The sequence below is a fragment of the Planococcus citri genome, chromosome 4 (assembly GCF_950023065.1).
Source record: "Planococcus citri chromosome 4, ihPlaCitr1.1, whole genome shotgun sequence".
Classification (NCBI taxonomy): Eukaryota; Metazoa; Arthropoda; class Insecta; order Hemiptera; family Pseudococcidae; genus Planococcus; species Planococcus citri.
Window position 1 is genome coordinate 63,879,424 of NC_088680.1, and position 26,215 is coordinate 63,905,638.

At 34.1% G+C, this 26,215-nt stretch overlaps 1 protein-coding gene across 1 annotated transcript in view; it reads left to right on the plus strand.

Annotated features, from left to right (window-relative positions):
• LOC135842355 (uncharacterized) overlaps nucleotides 1–26,215 on the plus strand; it is a 380,985-nt gene that overhangs the window by 187,449 nt on the left and 167,321 nt on the right. The window lies entirely within an intron of this gene.

Genomic DNA, 26,215 nt, shown 5'->3' on the forward strand with positions numbered 1-26,215 from the left:
TTTTTCAGGTTTCAAATCAAGCTTCTAGCATTAAAATGTATAGTTAAGAAGCAAAAAATGGGCATGCAGTAATTAAGGGAAGCAATAGTAGTTAAAATAATTGACTTGACTCACCTCAGCTAAATCAAAGCACCAGCTACAGTTTGGTTCTTGATCCATGGTAAATTGCACTAGCGAAATAACTTGCACGACGAGATAAGAAATAAATAAATCGAGAATGTAAACAACACGCAATAAATAAAAAGAAAAACGGCCAGTGAATACCGGAAAGAATTAACAAACTAAACGAAAAAGAAATCGGCCAACGATTATTAAATTATAAAAGTCAAATAAACAATAACCGAAACGAAAACGCGAAACACTGAACTAAATCAAGGAAAGCGCGAATTAATAACAGCGAATTAATAAAAGCAAAGCACAAACATTACGTTAAACGCGAAGACACGAGCCACTAGTTGTGTACTGGTCGAACGAAAAAAGACAAATGAGGAAGAATCATCTGTCGCAATCGCGGAGGTAAACCTCGCCTGACCAGGTACTAGAACCTCTTAAGATTAGGTAGGGGGGGCCCCCTCCTTGGGGGGGGGTTCTTCCTGGCTAGCGAGTGGTTGAGATTTCTATGCGGGTGGGGGTGGCTTATGCTGATTGGCTTTCTCTGCCGTCTTCTCCCTCCTTCTCTTGCTCTCTCTCCTATCCCTGGCTTCATCCATGCTTCTCCCTACTCCTTCCCCCTCCTTCTTCGTCTCTTTTACCCTTCCCTATCCTTTACCCTCCCTCTCCCTCTCCTTCCCCTTCCTCTCCCACCGTGTATCCCTTCCTTTTCCAGTGAAGGTGGGGTGATAGTTTTGATTAGGTTAGGGGTTGATGGTTTGTTTAGGTTAGTTTAGACTGGGAACTTGGATGAAATAGCTTGGCCTGGTGTTGTTGACATGGGGTGATTAGTAATGTGTAAGCTATCATTGTTGGTTAGGTGGGTCTAGGCTAGCCTAGGGTGGTAAGCTTAGTCATGAGCCTATGCCTTTGCTGAGTTTAGAGTAGATATTGACCTGAGTTGGCATAGACTTAATGTAAAGACCTATGGGCTACTTAGGTGAAGGGACATATTTGGGGCCCTTTTCTGGAATGTGTGATCAGGTTAATGGTTTGGGTCTGATTAACACCTAGCTAGATAATTCCTGAAGAGTATTTTTCTACTGAATTCTGCTTTTGTTTTACAAATAGTCCTTCTCCTTGCTTGCCTAGTTAGTTATGGTAGATGTTTCATAGTATTTAGAGATGCTGTAACGTATGTGTATATTGTTATTCTTTACTATGTACTATCTCTATTATTTATTCTGTATCATGTAGTCTCGGTATATTGTTTAATCCTTGAATTTACTATCCTAAGTTGCTTTCTCCTATGTTCCCACACCTCATCCTATTAGAGGCAGATACCCCTTGTGGGTGGCCACAATAGGAACCTTCTCCCTCTCCCTCTCTGTTGATACCCCCTCCTTGCCTCTGAGCTTCCCAGCATGTAATATATTTAAGATTGTAAACGATATGTTGAGTCATAAGAAAAGATTAAGAATAAATAAATAAATAAAGATTGTCTGCTAGGGAAGTGTGAAGGAGAGATGTAGGTTGTGTGGTTTTCTTTCAGGGAGGTGCGTGCGGGGGTGGGGAGGTTGTGTTAGGTACGTGAGAGGTTAAATTTGTCTGTTAGGAAAAAAAAAAAAAAAAAAAAAAAAAAAGATTGAAACAGATCAGATTAAATTGAAACAGATCAGATTAGATTAGATTAAAACAGATCAAATCAGATCAGATCACATCAGATTATGCCAGATCAGATCAGACACCCAAGAATAAATCAGATCAGATCAGATCAGATCAGATTAGATATAATCAGATTAAATTAAATCAGATCAGATAAAATCAGATTTACATCAAATCGCAGATATTTCCTGAATTCAGTAATTTCATCTGACCAGACCTGATCAGAACAATAATCATTCTGCTTTACACAACATCTTTTCCAATTGTAATCAAGGAAAAAACTGAATCAGCTTGGGTTTAATTAGATCTAGGTGACTGAATAAAAACTCTGATGTGATTAATATCTGATCAGATGAAATTGAATCCAAAAAATTTCCGGATCTGATCTGATCTGATATAAGAACTTGCAGATGTGGTCAGACATGATTAAATCTGGGTAATAAATGAGATCAGTTTGATCAGAGCTAATGCGATCTGATCAGACCGGTTCAGACTCGTTTGTTTCATTTTGATCAGATCTATGTTCTATTTGAACCAATTTTTCAAATTTGATATGATCAATTTTAGTGGGGTAATCAGGCCCATCACATCAGTTTGATTATACGGGATTAAAATCATATTCACCCTGAAAATTTGACCACTCATCTACTTGGCTCTGATCAGATCTGTTCAAATTTGTTTGTCAAAATCTGATCAGATAAGATCAATAAATTCTGCCGGTCTCTTGCATCTGATGAGGCCTCAATTAATTAATCAACAAATTCCTGAGTGGGGCAATAATTTTGAACTATTCAAGAAAATGGCTCTCATGAACCCCTCCTCTCTTCTCAATTGAGCTAAAAAGTCAGCGAGAACAGTTTTATCATGAGTTATTTTCGTCTATATCGGCCTCATTTTGAATGGGGAGGGGGTTGATAGGGGTGTATACCCACTGAATTTCACCCTACATGCATGCAGGGGACTTGAGGATTCATTTTTCCTGTTCCCCAAAAAAAAGGTTAATTATTACTGATGTAAGGTACTCTTACTCCCTGCGATTATAGTAATAGGCAATTTTCGCTCGTCTGTGTTAATTAAGTTGTCTAATCACCTCGCATTTAGCGTCGGTTTTAATTAGAAAACACGATCTTACTATATTTAGCAGGATCCTACGTACGAAACACTCGTAAGTAGTTTTTCAACCACTGGCCATTTCTTTCAACTCTGTTTTATGTAAGTATAAATTTAAAACGTGCTCGGTGCGTTTTTTTATCCGCAAGATGCGAGCACATTTACAGGAGTGGACATACAGTGGCGTTAAATTCGGTAACCTTGGGATTATTACGTTGTTTCTTTTGTCCAAAGAACACGCTGAAAAGATTTTTTCGCCACGGAAAGTATAATTTTTAATGTATTCGTATTTCGTCTTCTGGGTTAAAAGAAGCGAAAGCTGAAGAGGAAAAAAAATAATAGGAAATAAGATAATGGAAAAAGACATAAAGATAAGCCTAAAGCATCGTTCTGTTCTTATTTTATTGTAGTACCTTATTCTTTGGCAAAGTTTTAGAAAATTTAATTTTATCGAAAAAACCCCTCTTTAAAAAAGACACTGTATTAATATTCCTCGAGCGTCGGGTATATTATACGCAAAGGAAAACTCGAGCCTGTTTTTCTTAAGTGTATTCATTTTACGATGAGAGGCTTTATTTTTGGATTACAATAATTTCGTATTTCAATATAAAGATCGTTTGTTCGTTTGACAACGTGCGGAGAAGTGATGCTTTATTAGAGATTTCATAATGTTTGAGTGGTTCCGCGTAAGCCCCGTTCAAATTGACATTTCGCTAATTAGCGAATTTTAATTATTTTTCCACTCGGTATTTCCTTTAATTTGTCTAATTAGTTAAATCGGATTTATTTGCAGAAGATGGATTCGTATATTTAACGAGGTTTGTTTTTTGGTCTTTTGATGTCAGTTAAAAGTACCTATATTTCGTAGATGGGGAAACCAATTTTTTTTCAGCTTTACGTTGACAGAAAGAGTATAAAATTTTTATCATACTGTAGGAACGATGATTTCGTTCGGTTTTTTAATGGATCACGTTGTGATAAAAATAGCAATATCTAGTCCAATACGTGCAAATTTATTCGCGAAAATGGCAATTTTATCGCCACATCGAATATATACTGCAGTGTTCTGGGTCATTTGAGTTTAAAATTGGAAAAGGTTGAACGTAAATTTTAAAACCCACCGTGAGAACCGTGAGACAATAAAAATTGGGAAATTTAAATTCAATTAAATTCTATGGAATTTCAATTATAAGTTTTCATGGTAAGAAAAAAAAGTTATTTTTTCTTTTTAATGGCAACACAGAATAACGACATGAGACGTGATATCGAAGATAATGATTCTTTTTTCTCGTATAGTATAAGGCGTTATTTTGTATAAATACGTGCGATCTTTGATGTGGAAAAATTCAATGAGGTTTGTGCCTTGTGTGTATGATTGGCACACTTGGAGCTTTTCTTCGTACCCTAAGATTTTTTAAATGTAATGCACTATTTACATGGATAGAATATAACGACGAAACTTTTTTTTGTATTTTTTTTATTCTGTGGGAAGAAAAATGAAGTACCTACCTATACGTTAGAATTCGAGCTTTAAATAATGAACTACCTACACAAAACATCATACTACCTATACGTGAAAAGTTTCTTTTGATGATCGTGCAAAGCAGATTGAATCTTTCAACTTTGTTGAATTCATATCAACTTTCTTTCGGGCGAATTTTTCAACCTGTAAGTTTATTTCGGCTTCCTGTGCAGCGTAATACTTTAAACCTTATTTCGAAGGGAGCTTTTTTTACTGGATGCCGGATCCGTTACTTTTACGCGCCATGCTCAATAATTGCGTGTTTAGATTCTGTTTTACGACGTGTTTGCGTACGTATAGCTTTTTGTAGCCCTAAATATTAATGAAAGCGTAAATTGCCAACAATAGGGTGGTAAAGATCAGCACAAAAGATGTTCGACTTGGAAATTTAAAGATATCTTTTTTTCGGATGATTTTCGCTATTCTTATTACTGCAAGGTTTTTTGCTCGTATTACTGTTGAAAATTTCAACGTGATACCTATTAGCAATGTATTTTTACACGTTATTAAGTCACAAGTTGGTAAAATATTTTTATGATTTCTAATTTATTGAGGATTGCTCATTAAAAGAATTACTTATTCAGATGGTTTGCATCAACTCTTTGTAGGTATTTCGAGTTTTTATTGCAGTTTGAAAAGTTCAATTTCAAATTATTTAATGCATTAATGAATGTTTTTAAATACGATTTTTAGGAATTTTTTTTTGAATTATGTAAATATGTAGCTTCTGGTCAAGTATGAGTGTCACGAGATATTGCAAAAATTAACAGAGTCCTACAATTTGATGGTGTTTTCCTTAATTGTTGGAAGAGTAGATGATGAAAAGAATGTGGATGTGGCGAATTCGGGTCACATATGACATCAAAACTCGCATTTGGTTGGTCCATATAGTCTACATGAAACGACCCATTTTAATTTGCAGCATGTACTGATAAGATGAGTTGCGAAGAAAAATGTTGGAGGATTTTGAAGAAATTCAGTGATAATGTTCATGTTGAGCTTGAAGTTGCTCAGAAATTTTTTTAGCTCTGGAGGTGCCTCTAGAGGGAAGATATGGATCCTCAAAAAGAAACAGTTCTTTTTTTTAGTAAATTTGTGTTTTGAAAATTTTCTTCTCGAATACCTATTTCGTATTAATCAAGCCAAAACATGAAATGATATGTATTGTTTTAGAAACTGAGGAATTATTTTGGAACACAGTTTTCTGGTCTTTAATAACCAATTTTCAAACATTGATAAAATAGCCAAAAGTAAGTAAGTAATGTAAATTTTTTTCTAATTTCTTAAAATTGGCAAAATACAATTGTTCTAATCACATCATCAGAGTTTTGATTGGATTAGATTCGTTCAAACCTGATCAGCTATTCAATCACTTCATGATCAGGGGAAATTGGTCGAATCTGATTAGACATGGCCAGATGCAATAAATTTGGCTCCAGAGAATTTCCTAATCTGATCTGATGTTATCCGGTTAGATTCGACAAAAAGGTCTGAATACTCGTATGTAGGTCTGATCAGAGCTACTCAGATCTGATCACTTTTTTGGATCGAATATGATTGTTGTGTTCAGATAAACAAAGGTCTGATTAAACGTGAGCTATTTTCCGATCTGATCAGATTCCATATTTTCACTTAGAGATCATATCGACGCAAGGAAATAATGATCAGAAATGATCTTATTCAATCAGATAAAACCTGCTTACTTACCTGCAGTTCAGACTTGTTTGTTTACATCTGAATGCATCTAATCTCATTAAATCAGAAGAATTGGTCCAAACAGAACTCAGGTGTGATCAAAATGAAGCAAACCGGTTTACACCGGTCTGATCGCATCATTTCTGCTCCGATCAAACTGGTATAACAGGACCAATCACCTTATGGAAAATGACCCAATCTGATCAAATCCAACTAGATTCAGGCAGCTCCTAGATTCAGTTTTATTTAACCAGATTTAATGATATCTGACTAGATATTTAAAGTTCTGATGCATTATATCTGCTCAGATCTGCTCAGATCAGGATATTTTTTTGGATTCAATTTCATCTGATCAGGTAAGTATAATCACTACAGAAACAGATGTTAATTGATTTGGTTACATCTGATCAAACCAGATCAGAATCAGTTTTTTTTCTAGGGTTGTCTTGACCTGATCATGTCTTTTTTTTTTTCTTTAAAGTGTTCCCATTCCCCATGAGGGGGTGGGGGGAATTTATTGTGCAATATAAGGTACAACTTATGAATACCTATTGGTTCTCATCATAACCATACCAAGTACACAACAAACAAGAAATAGTAAGAATTTACATCAACTACAATAAAATAGATAATGTGATGAAGAAACGAAATTATATCTAGGTCGGGAAAGGGGGGCCAAAAAAAATACAAGGGGAAAAAACAAGAGGGCGATATTAATTTATCATAATCTAGGAGAAGGTATGACATGAAATCGATTACGTTCGATGGTCCACAGTGATTGACCTGATCATGTCTGATCTGATCTGATACGTAATCTGATCTGATCTGATCTGATATGTAATCTGATCTGATCCGATATGTAATCTGATCTGATCTGATCTGATATGTAATCTGATCTGATCTGATATGTAATCTGATCTGATATGTAATCTGATCTGATCTGATATGTAATCTGATCTGATCTGATATGTAATCTGATCTGATCTGATACGTAATGTGACCTGTGATCTGATCTAATATATAATCTGATCTGATATCTAATCTGATCTGATCCGATATGTGATCTGATGTTTGATCTGATCCGATATGTGATCTGATGTTTGATCCGATCTGATATGTGATCTGATCTGTGATATAATTTGATATGTGATCTGATCTGATATCTGATCTGATCTGATCTGATCTGATGTGTAATGTGCTCCAATCTGATACATAATCTGATCTGATCTGATCTGATGTGTGATCCGATCTGATATATGATCTGATCTGATATGTAATCTGATCTGTGATCTGATCTGATATCTAATCTGATCTGATCCAATATGTGATTTTGATGTTTGATCCGATCTGATATGTGATCTGATCTGATATGTAATCTGATCTGATATGTAATCTGATCTGTTCTGATATGTTATGCGATCTGATCTGATCTGGTGTGTTATGTGGTCCGATCTGATACGTAATCTAATCTGATCCGATCTAATATGTAATCTGATCCGATCTGATATGTAATCTGATCCGATCTGATATGTAATCTGATCTTATCGGATGTGATCTGATAAGTAATCGGATCTGATCTGATCTGATCTGATCTGATATGTGATCTGATCTGATATGTAATCTGATCTGATCCGATATGTGATCTGAGCTGATCTGATATGTTATGTGATCTGATCTGATCTGATCTATGATCCGATCTGGTATGTGATCTGATCTTATCGGATGTGATCTAATAAGTAATTGGATCTGATCTGATAAGTACTCGGATCTGATCTGATAAGTAATCGGATCTGATCTGATAAGTAATCGGATCTGATCTGATAAGTAATCGGATCTGATCTGATAAGTAATCGGATCTGATCTGATATGTTATGCAATCTGATCTGATATCTGATCTGATATGTGACCCGATCTGATCTGATATAATCCGGTCTGATTTGGTGTAATCTGATCTGATCTGATATAATCTGATTTATTCTGAACAAGTTGGTATAAACAGATCTACCTGTTCAGATCTAATGAACTTGTCCCAAACTTATCTGAAATCTGTTCAGATATACCTAGTCAATTTTTTTGATGTCATTAGATCCAAATATTTCTTGTTCAAAAAGGTCCTTATTTAAGAAAAAGAAAAAAGAAAAAAAGGATGAGGGAGGCAGTAGGCACAAAAGTTTTGTTCAAAACCTTGAAAGGATTCGCTGATATAATTTTTCACCTATGCCTACTTACTCCTTTTCCCAAATAGTTCCAAAAATGTTTGCACAGGTCTGTTCAAACTTGTTTGTCAAAATCTGATCAGATTGAATCAAGAAACCCTGCGGATCTAATTGCATCTGACCAGGCCCATTGGAGTCAATTTCAGGTATGTGAATACCCTAAAGGGTCATTTTAAAACTCGAGTTTCAGGCCTGTGAATTCCCAGGGGACTTATTATCAACAAAAAAAAAAGTTGTTCAAATAGGATATAAATCTTTTTGTTAATAAATTTTTATCAGGTTTTGATTTTCTAAAAGCTTTTGTTTTTTAAGTTATTTAGAGCAAAAAATGAGGAAGCCTAATTTTATTGACTCATTTTTTATTGGAATTTAAAAGTACATAGATACATGATGAGCCATCTTACATGATTGAAAACTGCGCTTCCCAAAATCTGCATGCTTTGGGAAAACATCCTCTTTTCTCCTCACTCCTATAACTCCGAATATTTCCCTCACTTCATATGTAATATTTTCTACACTAAGGTGATAAAATACCCTGTGAAAGCATACGCAACAAAGTGATAAAGGTTTCACCCAGTTCGATATAGTATTTTCAATCGCACTCGGTGTGAAAACTGAAAAGCAAAATCAAGTTATGTAATGGGATACGTATTATGTCGCCAATTGCGAGAGAAAATGTTATTTTTATTGTTCGATTGAACAGCCCGTTATTATGATTCGCTTTAATCGGAAATAAGCTATAACGCGAGTGCTCAGCTCACGGAATTAACGAGCATTTGTGTGCACGTGGTGGCGATGGCGAGGAGGTTATAGCGTGGAATATACTAGGAGTAATAAATTAAAAAATAATACTTGTCTGAATGAAGCCGACGCTTTTTCGCGCAAAGGTTATAGCAAAAATAATAAGAACGGTAAAGGCAATAAAGCTTTTTTTGTTTGGTTGGTTATAACTGTGGAAAATCGAATCAATGTTTTGGAATTAAAGTAAACAGTTTTATAGGTCGGAAATGCATAGGCGAAGAGGGCAACAGCACCTACTCGTGTATATGTAGTCTTGGCGGGCATTTGTTTTAACGCGTCGACTAGCAAAAATTATTGTAAATAAAAGTTAGTTGGAATTTTTCAGCGAATAAATTCGACGACATTGCATGGTTGGTAGTGTAGTATGGCGCCGTATTTATAAGAGAGGGAAAAAGGGGGTTGATGGGGTTCGTGAATAGAGAGAGAGAGAGCAAAACGAGTTAATTTATCATTTGAATTGTAAAGTGTATAGGTATATATACAAACACCCGATGTCGTATGTACTTAAATTACATAAATATAGCGAATTTCTCGCAACAACGACGAGAAATGTAGGTACCAACGAACTGGTTTTTTTTCTGCACCCGAGTTGCACCAAAACGTTTCGAAATTCTGAATATGGAAATACAAAAAACTGACGCGTCGTTGCGAAAAGCATCTCGTCGGGTACACGATATGATTACTATTCTAATTTATTTCCGCGAATATAGGTAAGTAAATGGCAGAGTAAACTCGAACGTTCATTATTTGCAATCATCTCGAAAATTTTGACTCGACTAATGCGCCGTTAAAGTAGTCGTGAAATGTTTAATATTTTACCACAAATAAGAAAGTGTATTTCTCAGCGAGCAGTAAGCAGCGAGCACGAATTAAACGATTTTTATTTTTCGGGTCATGAAACACATTTTGGTTTCACGTTGGTCTCATCGTCATGATGCGATTCTGCCATCGCGTAGTGTTTCCAAAAAGTGTTATTTTTTTAGCAAAATTACTTTAGCTGTGCGTTATTTTTTTGTTTTTTTTCACTTCTTCTCTGACGAATACGTGGTGGCGGATACGTTGTTAATTAAAATTCTAATTTCGGGGTAGCGTTTTTGTTGGTATTTTTAAATTCTTTTTTGCCACCGTTGTGCGGCTTATTTCGGTAATTTCGTCGATCTTTTATAGAAGAACGTTCTCGCGTCGTGCCAAGAGCTGCGTTCTCTTTTTTTTCCTTTTTTTTTTTTTTACTGGTGAGAGGAAAACCGACATGTGGCGGATAAGATTTAAAAAACTTTCGTACCGGGAGTTTTCCTGCAACCCTTTTAAAAGGTACGTTAATTATGGTAGCGAAAATTTTTACGATAGTGGAGTTTGCCTTTTTCTTCTTTTTTTTTTCGACGGAATATTTTTATGATTATTTTTGATTGGCGTCGAACACCGCGAAACGTGAGACGTGAATTGAGAAAGTTTTTATTACGTGGGTATAAATGTCTTGTAGGTACATGCGGTGAAGATAAATTTAATAGGTGGATGAAAAAAATGCAGTGTTTTAAATTGAAAGATTATTATATGGGTGTGTAGCGTTTACGTGGTTGCTTTTATCGATATTAGTTTCTGATGAGAGATTTTGAATTTATTTTTTGATAGTACTTATGGATCTACCTGAGTCTAGAGGCTTGGTGGAGTTGATTTTCTTGAAGAATTTTGAGTGAAGTGAAGGGTCATAAAAATGTTGAAAAATTATCTCAAAAGCACGTGCCAAAAGTTTGATCTTCTCCGATCAAGATTTCATTTTTCCAGCATAGGTCAAAACTAAGATTTTTTTGGTCTGTCATAAAATTTATATGGTAAAAAAAATCACATCTGCAGTAGGCACCGATTTTGAGACAGAACATAATCTGTGTTGTAGGAGAAATCGAGAAAATATTTTCATTGATAAGAAAACTTTCCAGGAAATCGTAAAAAATATAATTCATTTTTTTCTAAATAGGTTTCTTTCAGAGATATTTTGAGCAGAAATCGTATGACTTTGAAGTTGAATTTATTTGAATAATGCTGAAAATGGTTCGTTTTTTTTTGGGGGGGGGGGGAGGAGGGCATGAATTTTTATTTGGGATTGATAAAAATATCTGGAGTGGCGAATTTTTGTTTAATTTTGTTCACATTTCAACAAAATATCAAAATTACACTCATGGAATTTAATTTTCTCAAATTTTTTGTAATTTTTTGTAATTTTTCGATTTCATCTTGTAAGTATTGGGGATTTTTTCAAATATTTGATTGAAGAAATGCTCCAACTATTGTAAGATTTTATTTCTTCTTAAAAAATTTATCAGCAGCAATTTTTGAAATTTTTTTTGAATTTTTAAAATTATTTTTGAATGTGTTTTTCGATTTTACTGCAAATTTTGTAGTTTTTATGCCAATATTTTATTTTCATACAGCAGATAACTTTTCAAAAAAATTCACAGTTTTCTACTTTTTTATTACTTCTGGTTTCAAGTTTATAAAAAAATGTATACCCATATTTTTATCAAACTGTGATGAGCAGGACTGCCCTGACCGCCTATACGTGGTCTTAACGTAATTTCTCCTCAACGTAGTTTTATAATCTTGCCGACCTTAGGCAAGATTATGCAAATCTTACTGTAGGGGCGCGCTCAAGGCTATCGTGCGACAATTCTGTCGAAGCAGAGGTTCAGCTCCAGCTTCGTATTGCTAGAAAAATCAGTCTTTCGAGTACTTAGTCCGCGGTAGTTTCTCTTAAGCCTCTAACCAGCTAAATAGGTGACCAGGGAGCCCTGCCTAGGCTCTCTGGAAACCACACATTCGTTGTACCCATCCGTAGATGGTAATTTTCATACTTATAACGTGTCTCGTCATTAATTTCCTGCGTACGGACATGGTACTATTTTATATAACGCGATCTTCGTTAATTTCCCGCGTAAGATCGTGGTACTTTTTTAGTCACTGGCCAGATTTATCCGGAAATCTGAGCCTTTGTCTCTACAAAAATGGAACTCCGGCCCAGACCTGCCGAAGCGACTATTATTGGGGTTGCCAGGGAGAGGCAGGCAATGTGAACATCCAAAACAGAAGTGTACTCAAACCAACCTAGGTAATCGTGTATCCTTTTAGTCAGGGTTATGTGCACCCTTACTTTATCTAATTACGTTAATAATTATATCTTACGTAATTGTATCAATTGGCAGATGACGATGTGTTAGTCATCTACCAATTGATCTATTTGTACCTAAGAAGCTGTTTTATTTCGCTTATATGTGTACTTTAATTATTTATCCCCCTAAACCAATCTTCCGAGCCTAGCTCGCATGTGTTGTAATCTTGCCGCCTAATCTTGACCGGTTAGGCAGACGCCATCGAATCTCATGGCAACACAGAATAATTTACGTTTTGACCCTTTGTAAATTATTTGGTATAATTTGCTCATCTATGTATATATTTCTTGATTAAAATAATTGTACATAAATGCTCCTTGCGTTATCATTTCATAATCTAAAAGGTAACAAAAGGATTGTTCTAAGTGAATAGTGTAGTTTGATTGACTAAAGTCTCTCCATCTTGAGCTAAGCAGGCCTCTAAGAAATAATTCCCTCTTAACGAATATTTCTTAGAATTAGCCTAACACAAAATTATAGGAATTTCTCTCATACTCAGTCATTATCATTCTCCTTCTTTATCGCAGTCCCTCTCACTCTCACTATTACAAAACTTCGTAGCCCTTCTCCCAATTCTTGAGAAGTTTTCAGCTGTTTTTTTTTCAAGCTGAGCTTCATTTTAGAGGTTTCCTATCTCAATCTTCTGATTTTGTGTAGATCCATTTTTCGATATTTTTTTTTTAATTTTTCGATGTTTTTGTCTAGTTTTGAGATTTTAATTTTTTTTAACATTTATTTTCAAATTTTTTGTGTTTTTTTTTCATTTTGTTTTAAATTTGTGGTTTTTATATCAATTTTATGCTCATCTGGCAGATCTTTTGAAAAAATTATTACTCGTAGAACATTTTTATTTCAATTTTTCGCAACTTACAACGAGTTTTAATTTGTTTGGAAATTGTTTTAATCATTTTCAACTATTTTCCTTCTTATTTGCGAGTTTTTTCCGATCTGTTACAACTTTTGAAAAAATTTCAGCTTATATCGTCACTTTTTTTAAAGACTTTGTAAGTAATTTTCATTTTAGTATTTTGGTTTCATGTACTGGTCCTTTAAAGAATCATTTTTGAACAGTTTTTCGATTTTTCACAATTTTTGAATTATTTCAGTTCGTTTGTGAAAGTTTTGCAACCCTTTTTTCAGTTTTTCAGTGTTTTTAGCAAGTTTACAACTTTAAATTTTTCTCAAATATTTTTCAATTTTTTTTTAAATTTCATTTTAAATTCGCATGTGGTTTCTGCGTCTATTTTTCTTGCGTATAAGAGATCTCATAAATACAATATGTTTCAAACTTTTTTTCTATTTCCACATTTTTTTAGAATAACTTTTAAATTGTTTACTTAGGAACATTTTTCAATATAATTTTCAGCTTCCTATTGTATTGAGCTGTTTTGCAGTTTTTTAAAATTTGTTTTCAATTTATTATCTACCAAATTTTTTCAACATTTTTCTACGTTTTTTTGCTGTCAATTTTACTGTTTCCATCTCAATTTGTCGGATTTGTGTAGATCTTCTGAAGATACCTACTTTCCAAACCTGTCTATCTTTTTCCTCTTAAAAAAAAAAAAAAAAAAATACCTCGACCAACCCACCAGATTAAAATTCTTTCGGCAATTTAACTATTTACTCGAGTATTTTTATCTGGCTAAGAAGTTTTTAACTCATCTTTTAAAAACAAAACAAATAATGAAATGCGTGGGTAGGTTTAGTAAAGACATAAGGTAGGCACATCTGGGCAATTCCACAACAAAATGAATATTCCGGTAAAATCTCTTCTGTGTCTTGAAAATAATAACCAATTTTTAAATATACGTATTTTTTTTTCGTTTCTTTTTTGTATGATTTTAAAAATTAGGCCCACGCGAAATTATTTGACTTTTGGTAAGAAAACACAAGGTCAGAAGGGAATACTAAGGTAGTGTAAAGAAATAATGAAATTGAAGAAAAAAAACGACCCTGGTTTTTCAAAGATGAAACAAAAAGAGGTACCTGAGATAACATTTTGTTTGTTGAGATCATCGAGAAAAAAATCTTAATGGCAAAAAAATATTTACCTACCTATTACGTAATGCCTTTTAAATTCTATTAAGTATCTACCTAGTTAAATACATCTTTACAGAAATCAATTGCCTGAAATTTCGTAAATTATTAGTCCTTAAAATAATATTAGAGGCAGGGTTATTTCGCGAAACATCATGTTAGTTACTCCATTTAGGATTTTTTTCATCTTAGTCTCGACAGTTCCTCGAATAAGAAATTCTGCTCGTGGTAACACTGTATCTGCTTTAATAAAAAATTAAACTTTTTTAATGCAAATTTCGTAATAAATTTTATTTAACATAGCAACTTTTACCGGGAGAGCTTAATTACGCAGTAAACGAAAACTACGTAGTGAAAAATTAACGACGTTTTGTACTATATTTTCGAAAGTGCAAGAAAACATTTTCAGGGTACCTAAAAAGAAGAAAAAAACTGAATAAACGATATATAGGTACTTACTTATTTAAAGTCGTCTTCTATTATTATTCCTCTCTGGTTCACGTGCTCCAATTCAGAAATTTTCTTTCGATATTGGGAACTGGGAAGGTATAGAGAAAATTATTTAAGCAGTTTATACTAAATATTGTGCTTCGCTATTGTCACCCTTGGCACGTTTGATCTGGGCGCGTAAAAATGTTAAATTTATTATTATTTTTTTTTTTTCGTGTACTATAAAGAAGTTTTTTGTATCGGAAAGTTTTATTAAAGAATAAGGTTGGTGCTTTTCTTTTTCTAATTTGAAATTTTCTTCGAGCTGGTATACTTAGGATGTAAATCGGTTGTAAGTTGACTGTATGGACATTTTTTTGGAGTTCAAATCCTTTTAGGAAAAAATTTTAAAAGATGTGGTGATGTTAAATACTTTTATTTTTAGGTATTTCATTTCTTAGAATTTATTTTTCTCTGATTTGAATCCATATCATCAGTATTCATTGGGTGAAAAAATAAATTCATCTATAATAATACTAATAGGTACCTACATACATATCTAGAAATTCTACCGGAATTGTCATCGTTCAACTTCCGCATATTTTTGAGAAACTAAAAGGGAATAATTTATCGAGCAAGTAGGAAGGTATATCTTGCTAGATGTATGTACCTACTTTCAGCAACCCTTGGGCTGACTGCTTCAAATTTTTATTATGTTTAAACACAAATCATACTAGAGGCACGTGTAAGTTTCTACTCAAATATTAGATGATACGATTAAGATGTTCAAATAGAGACTCACTTGCACGAGTTCTGCTTTGATGGCAATAACCTAATCTAGCATCTAGGTAAATTTTTATTTAATCAAAGTGTTCTCGAGCGAATAAAATTTTAAATTATTTTCATTTTTGGAATCGATTATCTTTACCTAATCTATCAAAGGAATTTACGTTAAGATTCGAAGCAAATATTTGATTAGCTATGGTGAAAGTTTCGTGAAACGTTTCTACTCGTATTTGAAGAGTTCCGACTCCTGGAGTATGAGAAATGGTTTCTATTTCAATTCTGTCGCTCAAGGTCGGATGTGAATTTGTATTTTCCTTCGTAGGTATGAGCTAATTCTGGCATCATTAAGCATCATTGCGATTTAATTTTTCGAAAATTGGGGGGAAGAAATTGAATAACTTAAACTTGACTTATAGTATGGTAGACCTACTCTTTCTACTACTTCTTAAAATTTATAGAAATAGAAATGGTCGTCTTTCCCTCCCCTCCAACAAATCTTTCAACTTTCGTCCGCTAAAACGAATTTTTGAGTACGAAAAAAATGAAGCAAAAATTGAAAGAATTTCAATATTTTTGAAAATCTTAAAAAATCGACTAATTTTAAGACCCAATTTGAGCTCAAAATTTTTCAAAAATGCTCGAAAAAAATTGTCTTTGAAATTTTGTATTCTCTCTCAAAATTGTACCAAACACTGATATAGTTGGTATAGGTATTATCTAGATGGTGGGAATCGTTGTATTTAATTCCTACTGGAGCGGGACAATAATTATTCCCTAAGTGGGGAATAATTACCACTTACCTGGATAGCTCGAGAGATGATATGGGGTAGATAATCCTGCCTAACTAATCACGTATGTACTCTAATAATAATAAAACACATTCGTGATGACTACTAAAATGTCTTTATTAAATATTAGTTACATATAAGAAGGTACGTAGAGGGCAATTACAAACTACACAATTTGAACATAATGAAATGGTCAGGCGCATTACCTGCCACTTACGACCTGGATAAGTAAAGAATCCCAATCAATTACGTATTAAGTGAGTACCTAGTACGTAATTGATCAGAATGACACCAATAATTGAGATGAAGTTACAATTATTATGAGTTAATTTGGGTAGGTCGCATAAATATAATATTCCTACTTCGACTAACTCAATTAATTAATGCTAAACTATAATTAATTGAGGGAACCATCAGGCCCAAATAAGTATTTCTCAATACTTACCAAAGACACTGTACACATTACCTATCCAATCGGTGTACTCACTAAATCCTGGTACTTGATAGGTACGTACCACACGAGGTTTGATGTATTACGAGAAATGCCTTTGATGCCCGGGGTGATCAAATGTGCATTCAAAAGAACCTTTTTGATTAAGTAGAATTAATCAATATGTTCAGCGAAACACTAATTACCACGTTAGAAGTGGGTAAAACATGATAAATGGTACATGGTCTTAAGGACCATGCACTTTCACATTTTCCAGTGCCGAAGTGAGAATACATATTTACAACATTGACTTAGCTCCAGAGAGCTCAAGATTCCGGTGCTAAGTGAAGAGCCTTGCTCGCGATCTTGCAACAGTTGCCGGATCCACGAGCAGAGAATCCCCCACATTCCCCTTACTTCCAGTATAGGTATAATTTTAGAGAGAGTAAGTAACGAAGTATCTCCCTATAAATAGATCGAGTAATATTGTGCAAAAAGGGAGTTATACTAATAATCGCTAAGGCGGTTACGGGCATCCTGCCTCTCACAACACATTTTGCCCGGTTGCACGACACCTTTTTTTTTTATACATTTCAGAAATCATGACCCAATTTTGGGACTTGAAATACTACATTTGAAATAATCAAAAAAAAGTTTCCACCAAAATTTTTCATCATCACTAAACATTGTGACCCATTTCAACAAGTCGCATGACATTTTCATAATATATTTTTAACATTTTGGCTCAACTTTAGGATCAAAACTTCTTCAAAAATACTCAAAAATAATTTTTGTTTAAAAATTTGAATTCTCATTAGTGAAAATGGTAAATTTTAAAGAATTTTTATAAGCTATACATGGTTTTTTTCAAACACATTAAATTCTTGGCTCAATTTTGAGCTTAAACTTGTCAAAAAATGCTCAAAAAGTTTAATTATGTATAATGATCCAATTTATGATGAGCTCAAAAATTACTTTTTTTAAAGATTTGAATTTTTCATAAAATGTTAACTCACTTTTATGGGCCAAATATGACACCTAATTCGAAATTTCTGAACATCGTGATCCAATTTTGTGCTTAAAATTTTTCAAAAATGCTCAAAATTAATTTTGATGAAATTTTCCATTTTCTCTGAAAATTGTAATCCATTCAGTGGAGTAGCCAAGGGGCTCAAAGTGGGCCAATTCCTCCTCCTCCCCCCTTGCTAGCGAAAATTTAAAATAAAATATGCAAAAATGGACGTTCTTTATTTTAGCCAGTCCACTGAACAATTTCTGTCAGTTGAACTGTGATACTCGTTTCGCTTTTCCTCAAGTCACTTCGTTGGCCAAAAAAAAACTCCACAATCGTCTCAGAGATCACATTTTCAATCCTCCTATAAAAAAATTACGAATCTAGCTAGGATTAAAACCACTCTGAGCGTCGTTGAAATACTCGAGAAAGCACTCGACTCTAAAGGGATACAAACCTCTAGGATAATTTTTCTTGGCTACGTTGCGAGTAAAAGACTCATTTCATCGGGTTAATGTTTCATTACCATAAATATGAAAAATACCACGCGTCATAACTGCGGCAAATAATTTGGCAAAATTCTTAATAAAGAATTATACAAGTTTGCGATTACTGTCAAGAGTATATGCGAATTTTCTTCTCATAGTATGAAAAAAAAAATCCAGCGAAATTTCCACTCCTGCGAATGCGAAATTTTTACGCAACGAATATATAAGATACTTTTTGTGTTTTCACTTTATTAGTATTAGGTCAACATTTTTCACTTTGGTCGTTATATTCGAGAGAAAAAATTCCATTTCCTCGGTTCTCTTCTCGCAGTTAATTACACAGTTGAGTTGTTTTTTCCGCTGCAAAAGGTACCTACTACGTAAAAGAAAAATAAGTTGGTTTTAATTTTTTGACTTAAGGAAAGAGAAGGTGACTTCCGCGCCCGCTGTTCCATTATAATTATGGAAGATAAGGATTACCGTCGTCGGCTAAACACTAAAGATACGAGTCGACGAAAATATACCATGACGATGAGGGTGTGCTCGAGCAGGATAAAAACCTGGCGATATCGGGTTATTTTCATTCGCTACAATATTTCACCGTCTTATTTATCTTATACGTACAATTGATATTCCTGCGGCTTGACGAAAAAAATTTTTTTTTCACTCGAGTGTATTATTTATTCAATGAAGGTCCTTTGATAAAATGTTATCCGGCGTTAGTGAAAACTTCATCTGTAACGAATGAATTCCATTGTGAAACAAGCCCGATTCGATAAATAACCAACCGAGATGATAAAAAATTACTCTTATCATTCAAAAGATGCCATTTCAATTGACAGCAAAAAAATCGACGTACACGTTTCACCTTTATTATCACTGGCATAAAGTATTTGCATCGTCCATTTACTCTCGTCAAATAAGTACCTACCTGGGTACCCGTACGCGTAATTACATCACCTAATACGTCACTCGGGGGGGGGCGATTCTTTATCCACGATATTCCAATTTCCAGCGTATAAAAAATATATGTATTTGGTATAGAACTGAAAATGAACGAACGCATGTAGGATAGGGAAAAAAAACATCCAGGCCAAGCAGTTTGTAAGTTGGTGAAATAAATGGCTATCCATTTCGAAGTCATTTCTACTATTTCGAAGGGACAAACAGCCTGCAAAGGATTATGAAGTTCGCACCAGATCTGAGCGTATTTTATCTTTGTCATTGCGCGCGACCAGAGTAATTCGCTGTGACACGTTCTTCAGCAAAAATGAACAACCCTTGAATAATACGAAACGCCAACGATTACCTACGTTTTCCCTCTTTCTGCTGCATGTTATTCGGCCGCATTTTATTTTATGCTACGATACGATAACCGACAAATTCACGCTGTTTGGAGAGAACCGAGTTGAATAGGATAGCAGTTCGAATGCCCAACTTGTTTGGATGATTTAATAAACAAATTGCGAAAAAGTTTTAGGGTAAAGGTAATTGTGGGGTATTTAAAAATATTTTTGACGCATTCTTTGAGGGTTTTAAGTAGATCTGATGACATTTTTTTCCTAGCAAACGTTTCGCAAAATACATGAAATCATATCTAATTGTGTTCCCAGGAATTCAAATTTTTGAAAGGTGGTATGCAAATTTTCAGAACAGCTGGTGAAGTTTGTGATCATTTAGTTCAAATATTTCAACGAAAATGATTTTTGAGCATTTTATGGCAGTTTTTGTACTCAAAATTGGTCACAAAAAGGATGTGTAATTAATTGTGTACCTAGTACCTCTACCTACCTTATATACACATGAAAAAAAAATATATTTTTTCTTCGGTCCCACCCCTTAAAGTTGTGTAGATATTATTTGTTAACACCCTACAGTTGTCTGATTTCATGTGAAAAATGTCTCCAAATCACGTTAGTAAAAATAAGTCTTGCCAGGAGCCCCCCCCCCCCTCAAAATGTATAAGAAATCCGAAGAATGGAACTTTTTGTGTTTTTTCACCTTCTAATCCTTAAATTTCGTTCATTTTCATTAACAATTGTTGAATATTTTTCACCCCTCTACATAATGAGAAAGTGGAACTTGTCCCTTTCCTCAATTTTAAAAAAAATTATTATTTTCATGTTTATTATTTTCCAATTTTAATCCTAGGATTTGGTTGATCTTCATCAGAAAAGCACTATTTGATGTTTTCAATTTGCCCTCCTGCCCCATCCTTCTACCTCCACAGTGAAAAAGTGGAACTTGATCCCTCCCTAAATCAATAAAAATAATTTGATTTGTTGAAACATTGATTTCGTAGTTATAAATGATTTTGATTTTTCAAGTTTTATTTTATCTGAATCAGTTGAACTATAGCCAGAATTTTTGCTTATGGGAGACCAAAATAATTTGATCACTTTCGGCGTTATTTTCCAAACAAATGAGACATATTTTTCTGGAGGAAAATTCATTTGAAATAGGTAAACAAGAGATGGTCAGCTTTTTGGACGTTTTAGCAAAAAACTAAAAAGTGAAAATTTCTGATCAATTTTCACAAAAATTTCGATCATTTGACTATACATTACCTCGTTGTTGTCGTGGTTCCTTCTCCTTTACAGGACATTGGAAATCACATTTTTGTGGTACCCTAACAGGGTGAGGCGAATGCCTATTGCCACTGCGATTGTTCTAGGGAATCGACATTGTTTTGAGCTTTCACGTAGTAGTTTCCCGTTGCTTTCTACGCTATCTACAAAGTAGCTCATACATCACTAGCCAGGTTTTTACAACCCTGAGTTCCATAATCACTGCTACCTATAGTTGCTCAACCAGTTACAGCTTTTTGATACCAGCAACAGATTGCATGCGTTTCTGTTGCCTCTGCTGTTCTGGTGCTTGGAGCTTAACGTGTAATAGATGTTAAATGCACTACAATGTATACTGTACATTACACATTAACGCCTGCATCTCTAGCAGGATTTGAACCCACAACCCGATTGGCACATTTCTGGTGATATCTGACTAATCATTTCTGCAGTCAGAAATTGCCGTTTGACAGTCAGATTCGCAGTCTGACTACAATCAACCAATCAGAAACAAGTATTTTTTTGAAATTCCAAGATGGCGGTGACTCGTCAGAAGACTGAGTGGAGATCTGAGCGTGGACACTCAGAACAACAGTCAGATATTGCCGTTTTGGCAGTCAGAAAATACATTCTGACTGATATGTGGTCATATCCCTATTCAGATGCACTGTCTAAAAAATGCCGTTTTGCCAACCGGGAACCTCTTGTTCAGAAAGCCGTGGCTCAACCCACTACACCACCAAGCCCATACATTACCTACTTCCTGAGAATTTTGATGAAAAAACATTACGACTTTTTGTCAACTTGAAAAAATTTCATCAATCTTCTTTTCAATTCTGGCATTTATGATGGTGAGTAGGTAAGTAGCTTCAGTGCATGGCTCATTAATGAGATGGTTCTATATTCAAAGCATTTTTGCAAGTTGTTCTTTTTTGGTATTCCCTATTGACAAAATTATGCATAAAAACAGGCGTGTAGATGTGTATGCCTGAATTTGGACTTTTTTCAAAAAAAAAAAACATGTGGTTCAGTCTGCAAAAAGCATGTGTAAAAGTAATGTTCAAGCATGTAAAATGAAAGAAAAATTGAAAAAATGTTTTGCCCTGGATCAAACCTGGGACTCGCTGTTTCTGTTTTTTGGCGTTACCTAGCCCACTCGCCACTTCACTGCTTGCAAAGAGTGGAGTTATTTCAGCATAAATGTTTGTATGTTGTGAACTCATTGAATTTTTACATTTTTCTCCAAAGTCCAAAAAATGCAAACATTTATGCGGAAATAACTTTGCTCTTTGCAAGCAGCAAAGTGGCGGAGTGGGTTAGGTAACGCCGAAAAATTGAAACTATGGATCCCGGGTTTGATTCCTACCCAAGGCAAAATTTTTTTTACAATTTTATAACTTTCATTTTACATGCTTTAACATTACTTTTACGCATGATATTTGCAGGCTGAATCGCATGCTTTTTTTGAAAAATGTCCAAATTCACGCATTGCTTGTGCTATGCATAAAAGCATGCGTTTTAGCATGTTATCTCATAATTTTTGTCAATAGGGTTGGTACGACATTTACTGCTTTGAAGTCCTTAGGCAGAGTACCTTCATTGTATATTTCATTTATTATCTTCAATTCTTCAACCACTGCTTTTTGTACTCTGGTGTTAGATGTTTAATCAAGTCAACTGGTATCAGATCTTCCCCCACTGCTTTGTGGTTTCTGGGATGAAACTTCCATTTGAGCCAGGGATGTTCCTTGACATGTCAAATAACTTTTTTGACATTACATGTCAAATAACTGTCAAATAACTATTAGTGTCAAATAACATGTAAAATTACATTTGAGAATGTAAAATAATTCAGCCAATCACAGACAAGGAAAATTCACTGATAACAACTGATAACTCAGTAATTTTTCAGCTTAAGAATGAATTATGAATGATTACGAGTCAAAATTCGTTTCAAAATGGAAAAATTTTAAATAAATTACCACCAGTAAGGCTGCAAAAAGTAACACTTTCATTTCATCTCATGAAATAACGTTTAAAACACAAAATCACAGTCGAGTCAATGAAAATTTATTCATTAATATCATTATTCGGATTTGTTTTCACAATGATTGCTCTTCCAACAGTACCCATTGATCTCATCTCATTCCTTTTCACATTTATTTTCACAAAACTTTCAAATCTAATTATACTCAAATTTAGTACTTGTTAATTGGCTTGTGAGAATTTGATTTTGAGCATTTTTGTAGTTTTTTTACATTTTTTTTAGTTATTTGACATGTGTCAAACAATTCGCATTATTTGACAATGTAAAATTACGTTATTTTACACAGTTATTTTACAGTAAAATAACTTTAGTTATTTGACGGAACATCCCTGATTTGAGCCAATGTGTGTCATCTCCATACAACTCTTGTATTTAGCTGATCCAGACCTCTTCTGTTTCTTGATTGTTAACACAATACTTTCCGTCTTTTCTTCGCTTATATGTGATCTGTCACAAGAAAACCAACCTAGTATCCAAAACGTCAATTTTATGTATCAGGCAATCTAAAATTTGTAGGTCCATGAAACTTGCACCACTTTTGGCCCCCATGAGCGCCAACATAACCCAATATTTTTTTTCAAAATCATTGCATTCAAGGTTACCAAGTCCAATAATCAAAATTTCCCAAAATCGATTTTTTTGAATTTTTCACCAAAAATGTTGCAAAAACTACCCGAGTATGAATTATTAATGAAAAATAAGTTATTATTATTAAATTTATCACGTTTTGTAAGAAATTTGTTCAATGTGAAAAGAGTTGATTTTTCCAGCTCAAGCCTTACTCAAATTCCAAAATATGGCACAAATCCTCCAAATGTGGGCCGATTGTTGCAAAAATCTGTATTTCGACTCCCCAGAACATACCTTTTAAGAAAATCAAAAAAAAAAAATTCAACTTTTACTGTAGTTGCTCTATTTTTTGACCTCAGATTTAGGGTCAAGAGAATCGTTCGCGAACGTTTCAACCCCCCACAGTCGGATTCAGCACCCTAAGTACTACTAATATCCACCATAAAAAAGATATCGATTTTTTGGACACTAAGCTATCTTGTTATTTAGTGCTGTGTATTCACTAATACTTGGTCTGTTTGCTTTTCTTCATCCTTCCATCAGATCCAGTATCTCTTGAGTTATCCATGGTTTGTGTTTTCTTTTTCCTTTGAGTGGAATAGACTTTTCTGCTGTTGTTTTAACCTTTCGCTTCCATTCTTGCCACTTTTCTTTGATACCTACCTTGTTCTTCTTCCAACTTGTCTTCCTTTCGTTTTTCCAGTTCTTCTTGCAATTTATTTTGCACCTACTTTGAGTTGATTTTACAGACTTGCAATTTTTGAGAATTAGCGTGCCCCTAAAAAATGAGTGAAAAAGGAGGCCTGTTTGGAAGTATTCTGCTAAGAGATGAAAAATTTTCAAATAATTTGAACCTGCAGGCATCAATTTTACATTTTTTTTGATATTTTATTTTTCAACTTTGGAGGCTTCATAAAAGTACAAAGGGGACCAACATCATTTGGAGGGCCAATGGGAGGGTTTTTCTTGAGAATGTGCTTATTTTGAAAGATTCTGTACATTGAAAAATTTTCAAAGAATTTCTACAGGTATCAATTTTTACCTTTTTTCCCCTAATTTTCAGGGCTCTGTACAAGAGAGACAACATCATTTGAGAGTCTAACGAAATTTATTTTCTTCAAAGGAGGATTATGTAGAACAATTCTAATGAGGAAATGAGATATGTATTTTCTAAAATTTTTCCTGATTTTGAATTATTCTCATTTTTTGTGATTTTTCAGCTTTGAAGGGCTCCTTATGAGGGAGCCAATATGGTTCAAAGGACCGGAGACATTTTTTACTTGAAAAGGGGATTATTCAGAAAAATGTTGACACAAAAAGAAAGATTTTTGATGCATTGAATTTTTTTGTGATTTTTTCAACTTTTTTGCAGATGGGGAAAAATGAAACAAAGGGAATTTTATTTTCTCACCCAAAATTCCAACTTTGCAAAGTAAGATGCACGGCCATATAGTCACGAATTATAATTTTTGTGATCTTTGAACGAGTGTCGTATCTATGAAAACTGGTTTAAATTTCGAGAAAGAATCAAAAATGGCAACGAAAATGCCTTAAAAGCTGTTCTGAGGAGTTTTGAGCACAAAATTATGTAGGTTAGATAAGTGATATTCAAAATTTTGAAAGTGTCCTGATCTGGTTAAAATTTTACGAAAAATTTAAATCTTTCAATAAAAATTATTTACGAGCATTTTTGAACATTTTTGAGCTCAAAATTTCTTATAATTTTCGAATACTGCAAATCACACTTTAATTTACCTAGGTATGGTTTTCAAAAATCTAAAATTTAGGGCTCCAAACTCAAACAAATAACTTCTCAAACGAACGATTAGGAATAATGAGAATCTTATTTCATATTTTACGCGAGTATGTTAAAAATAAAATATCTCCAAGTCAGCGAAAAGTATCTAGAAAAAACTACATTTATTATAAACAGCCGTTAAGTTTACTTTCGCTCGAACAGCAAAAATTATCGTCTGTGCTTCAGATACCTACCTACCAAAAAAAAAGAGTCTATCGCTGAAGTAAAAAACACCGCAAACATTTTGCAGTAATAACTTAAATTTTTAGTATCCAATAAAAATAACCATAATAATTCACGAGCCATGAAAACGGTGAAATTTAAATTAGTCGTTGAAGTGTATTTAAAGGTATAGAGAAAAAAAAAACACAAACTTGAAGTGGTCAATAAAATATATTTATTTTTTGCCTCGAAGGCGTTACGATTTGATAGAGAGATTACGCCGCAATGTCAAGTAATTTTTTTTTCACCTAGAGGAAATTTTTTTTCGCTTGTAAATCATTTTTGGCCATCTCATTTCACCGGCAGCGAGAACATTATAATTCTGAATTTTTGACACTTTAATTTCCCGTCCACTTGAAAAAATTTCCAGGAAATGAGAAAAAAGTATCTAGTTTGGTCTATCACGTGTACGTATTTTCTACACATTGTCCTTCTCTGGTGCGCGATAATTTGGCTGACTAGATTGCACCATCGAATAAATCAAGTGAAAACGCTCTCTCTGAGGCCTATATCTAGCATCTGTGTAAACCGGAGATGAAGCCGGAGGGATGTTCTTTTTTTCCTCTTACCCTGCTGGGCAATCGATGTTGAATTTATTTTTATAGAATGTATTCGCTAAGGCGGCTGTTTACCTTTTTTTTTTCACCCGGTCTAGGATAAGCTGTGGAAATAGAGTGATTTTTTCAAGTACTGGTATAAATCTTGTGCTTTTTTACATGCTTAAATTGAACCAAAGCGAGCAAACGCCTTCGCAAGTTCGAAAATTTTTACAAAAATCTAA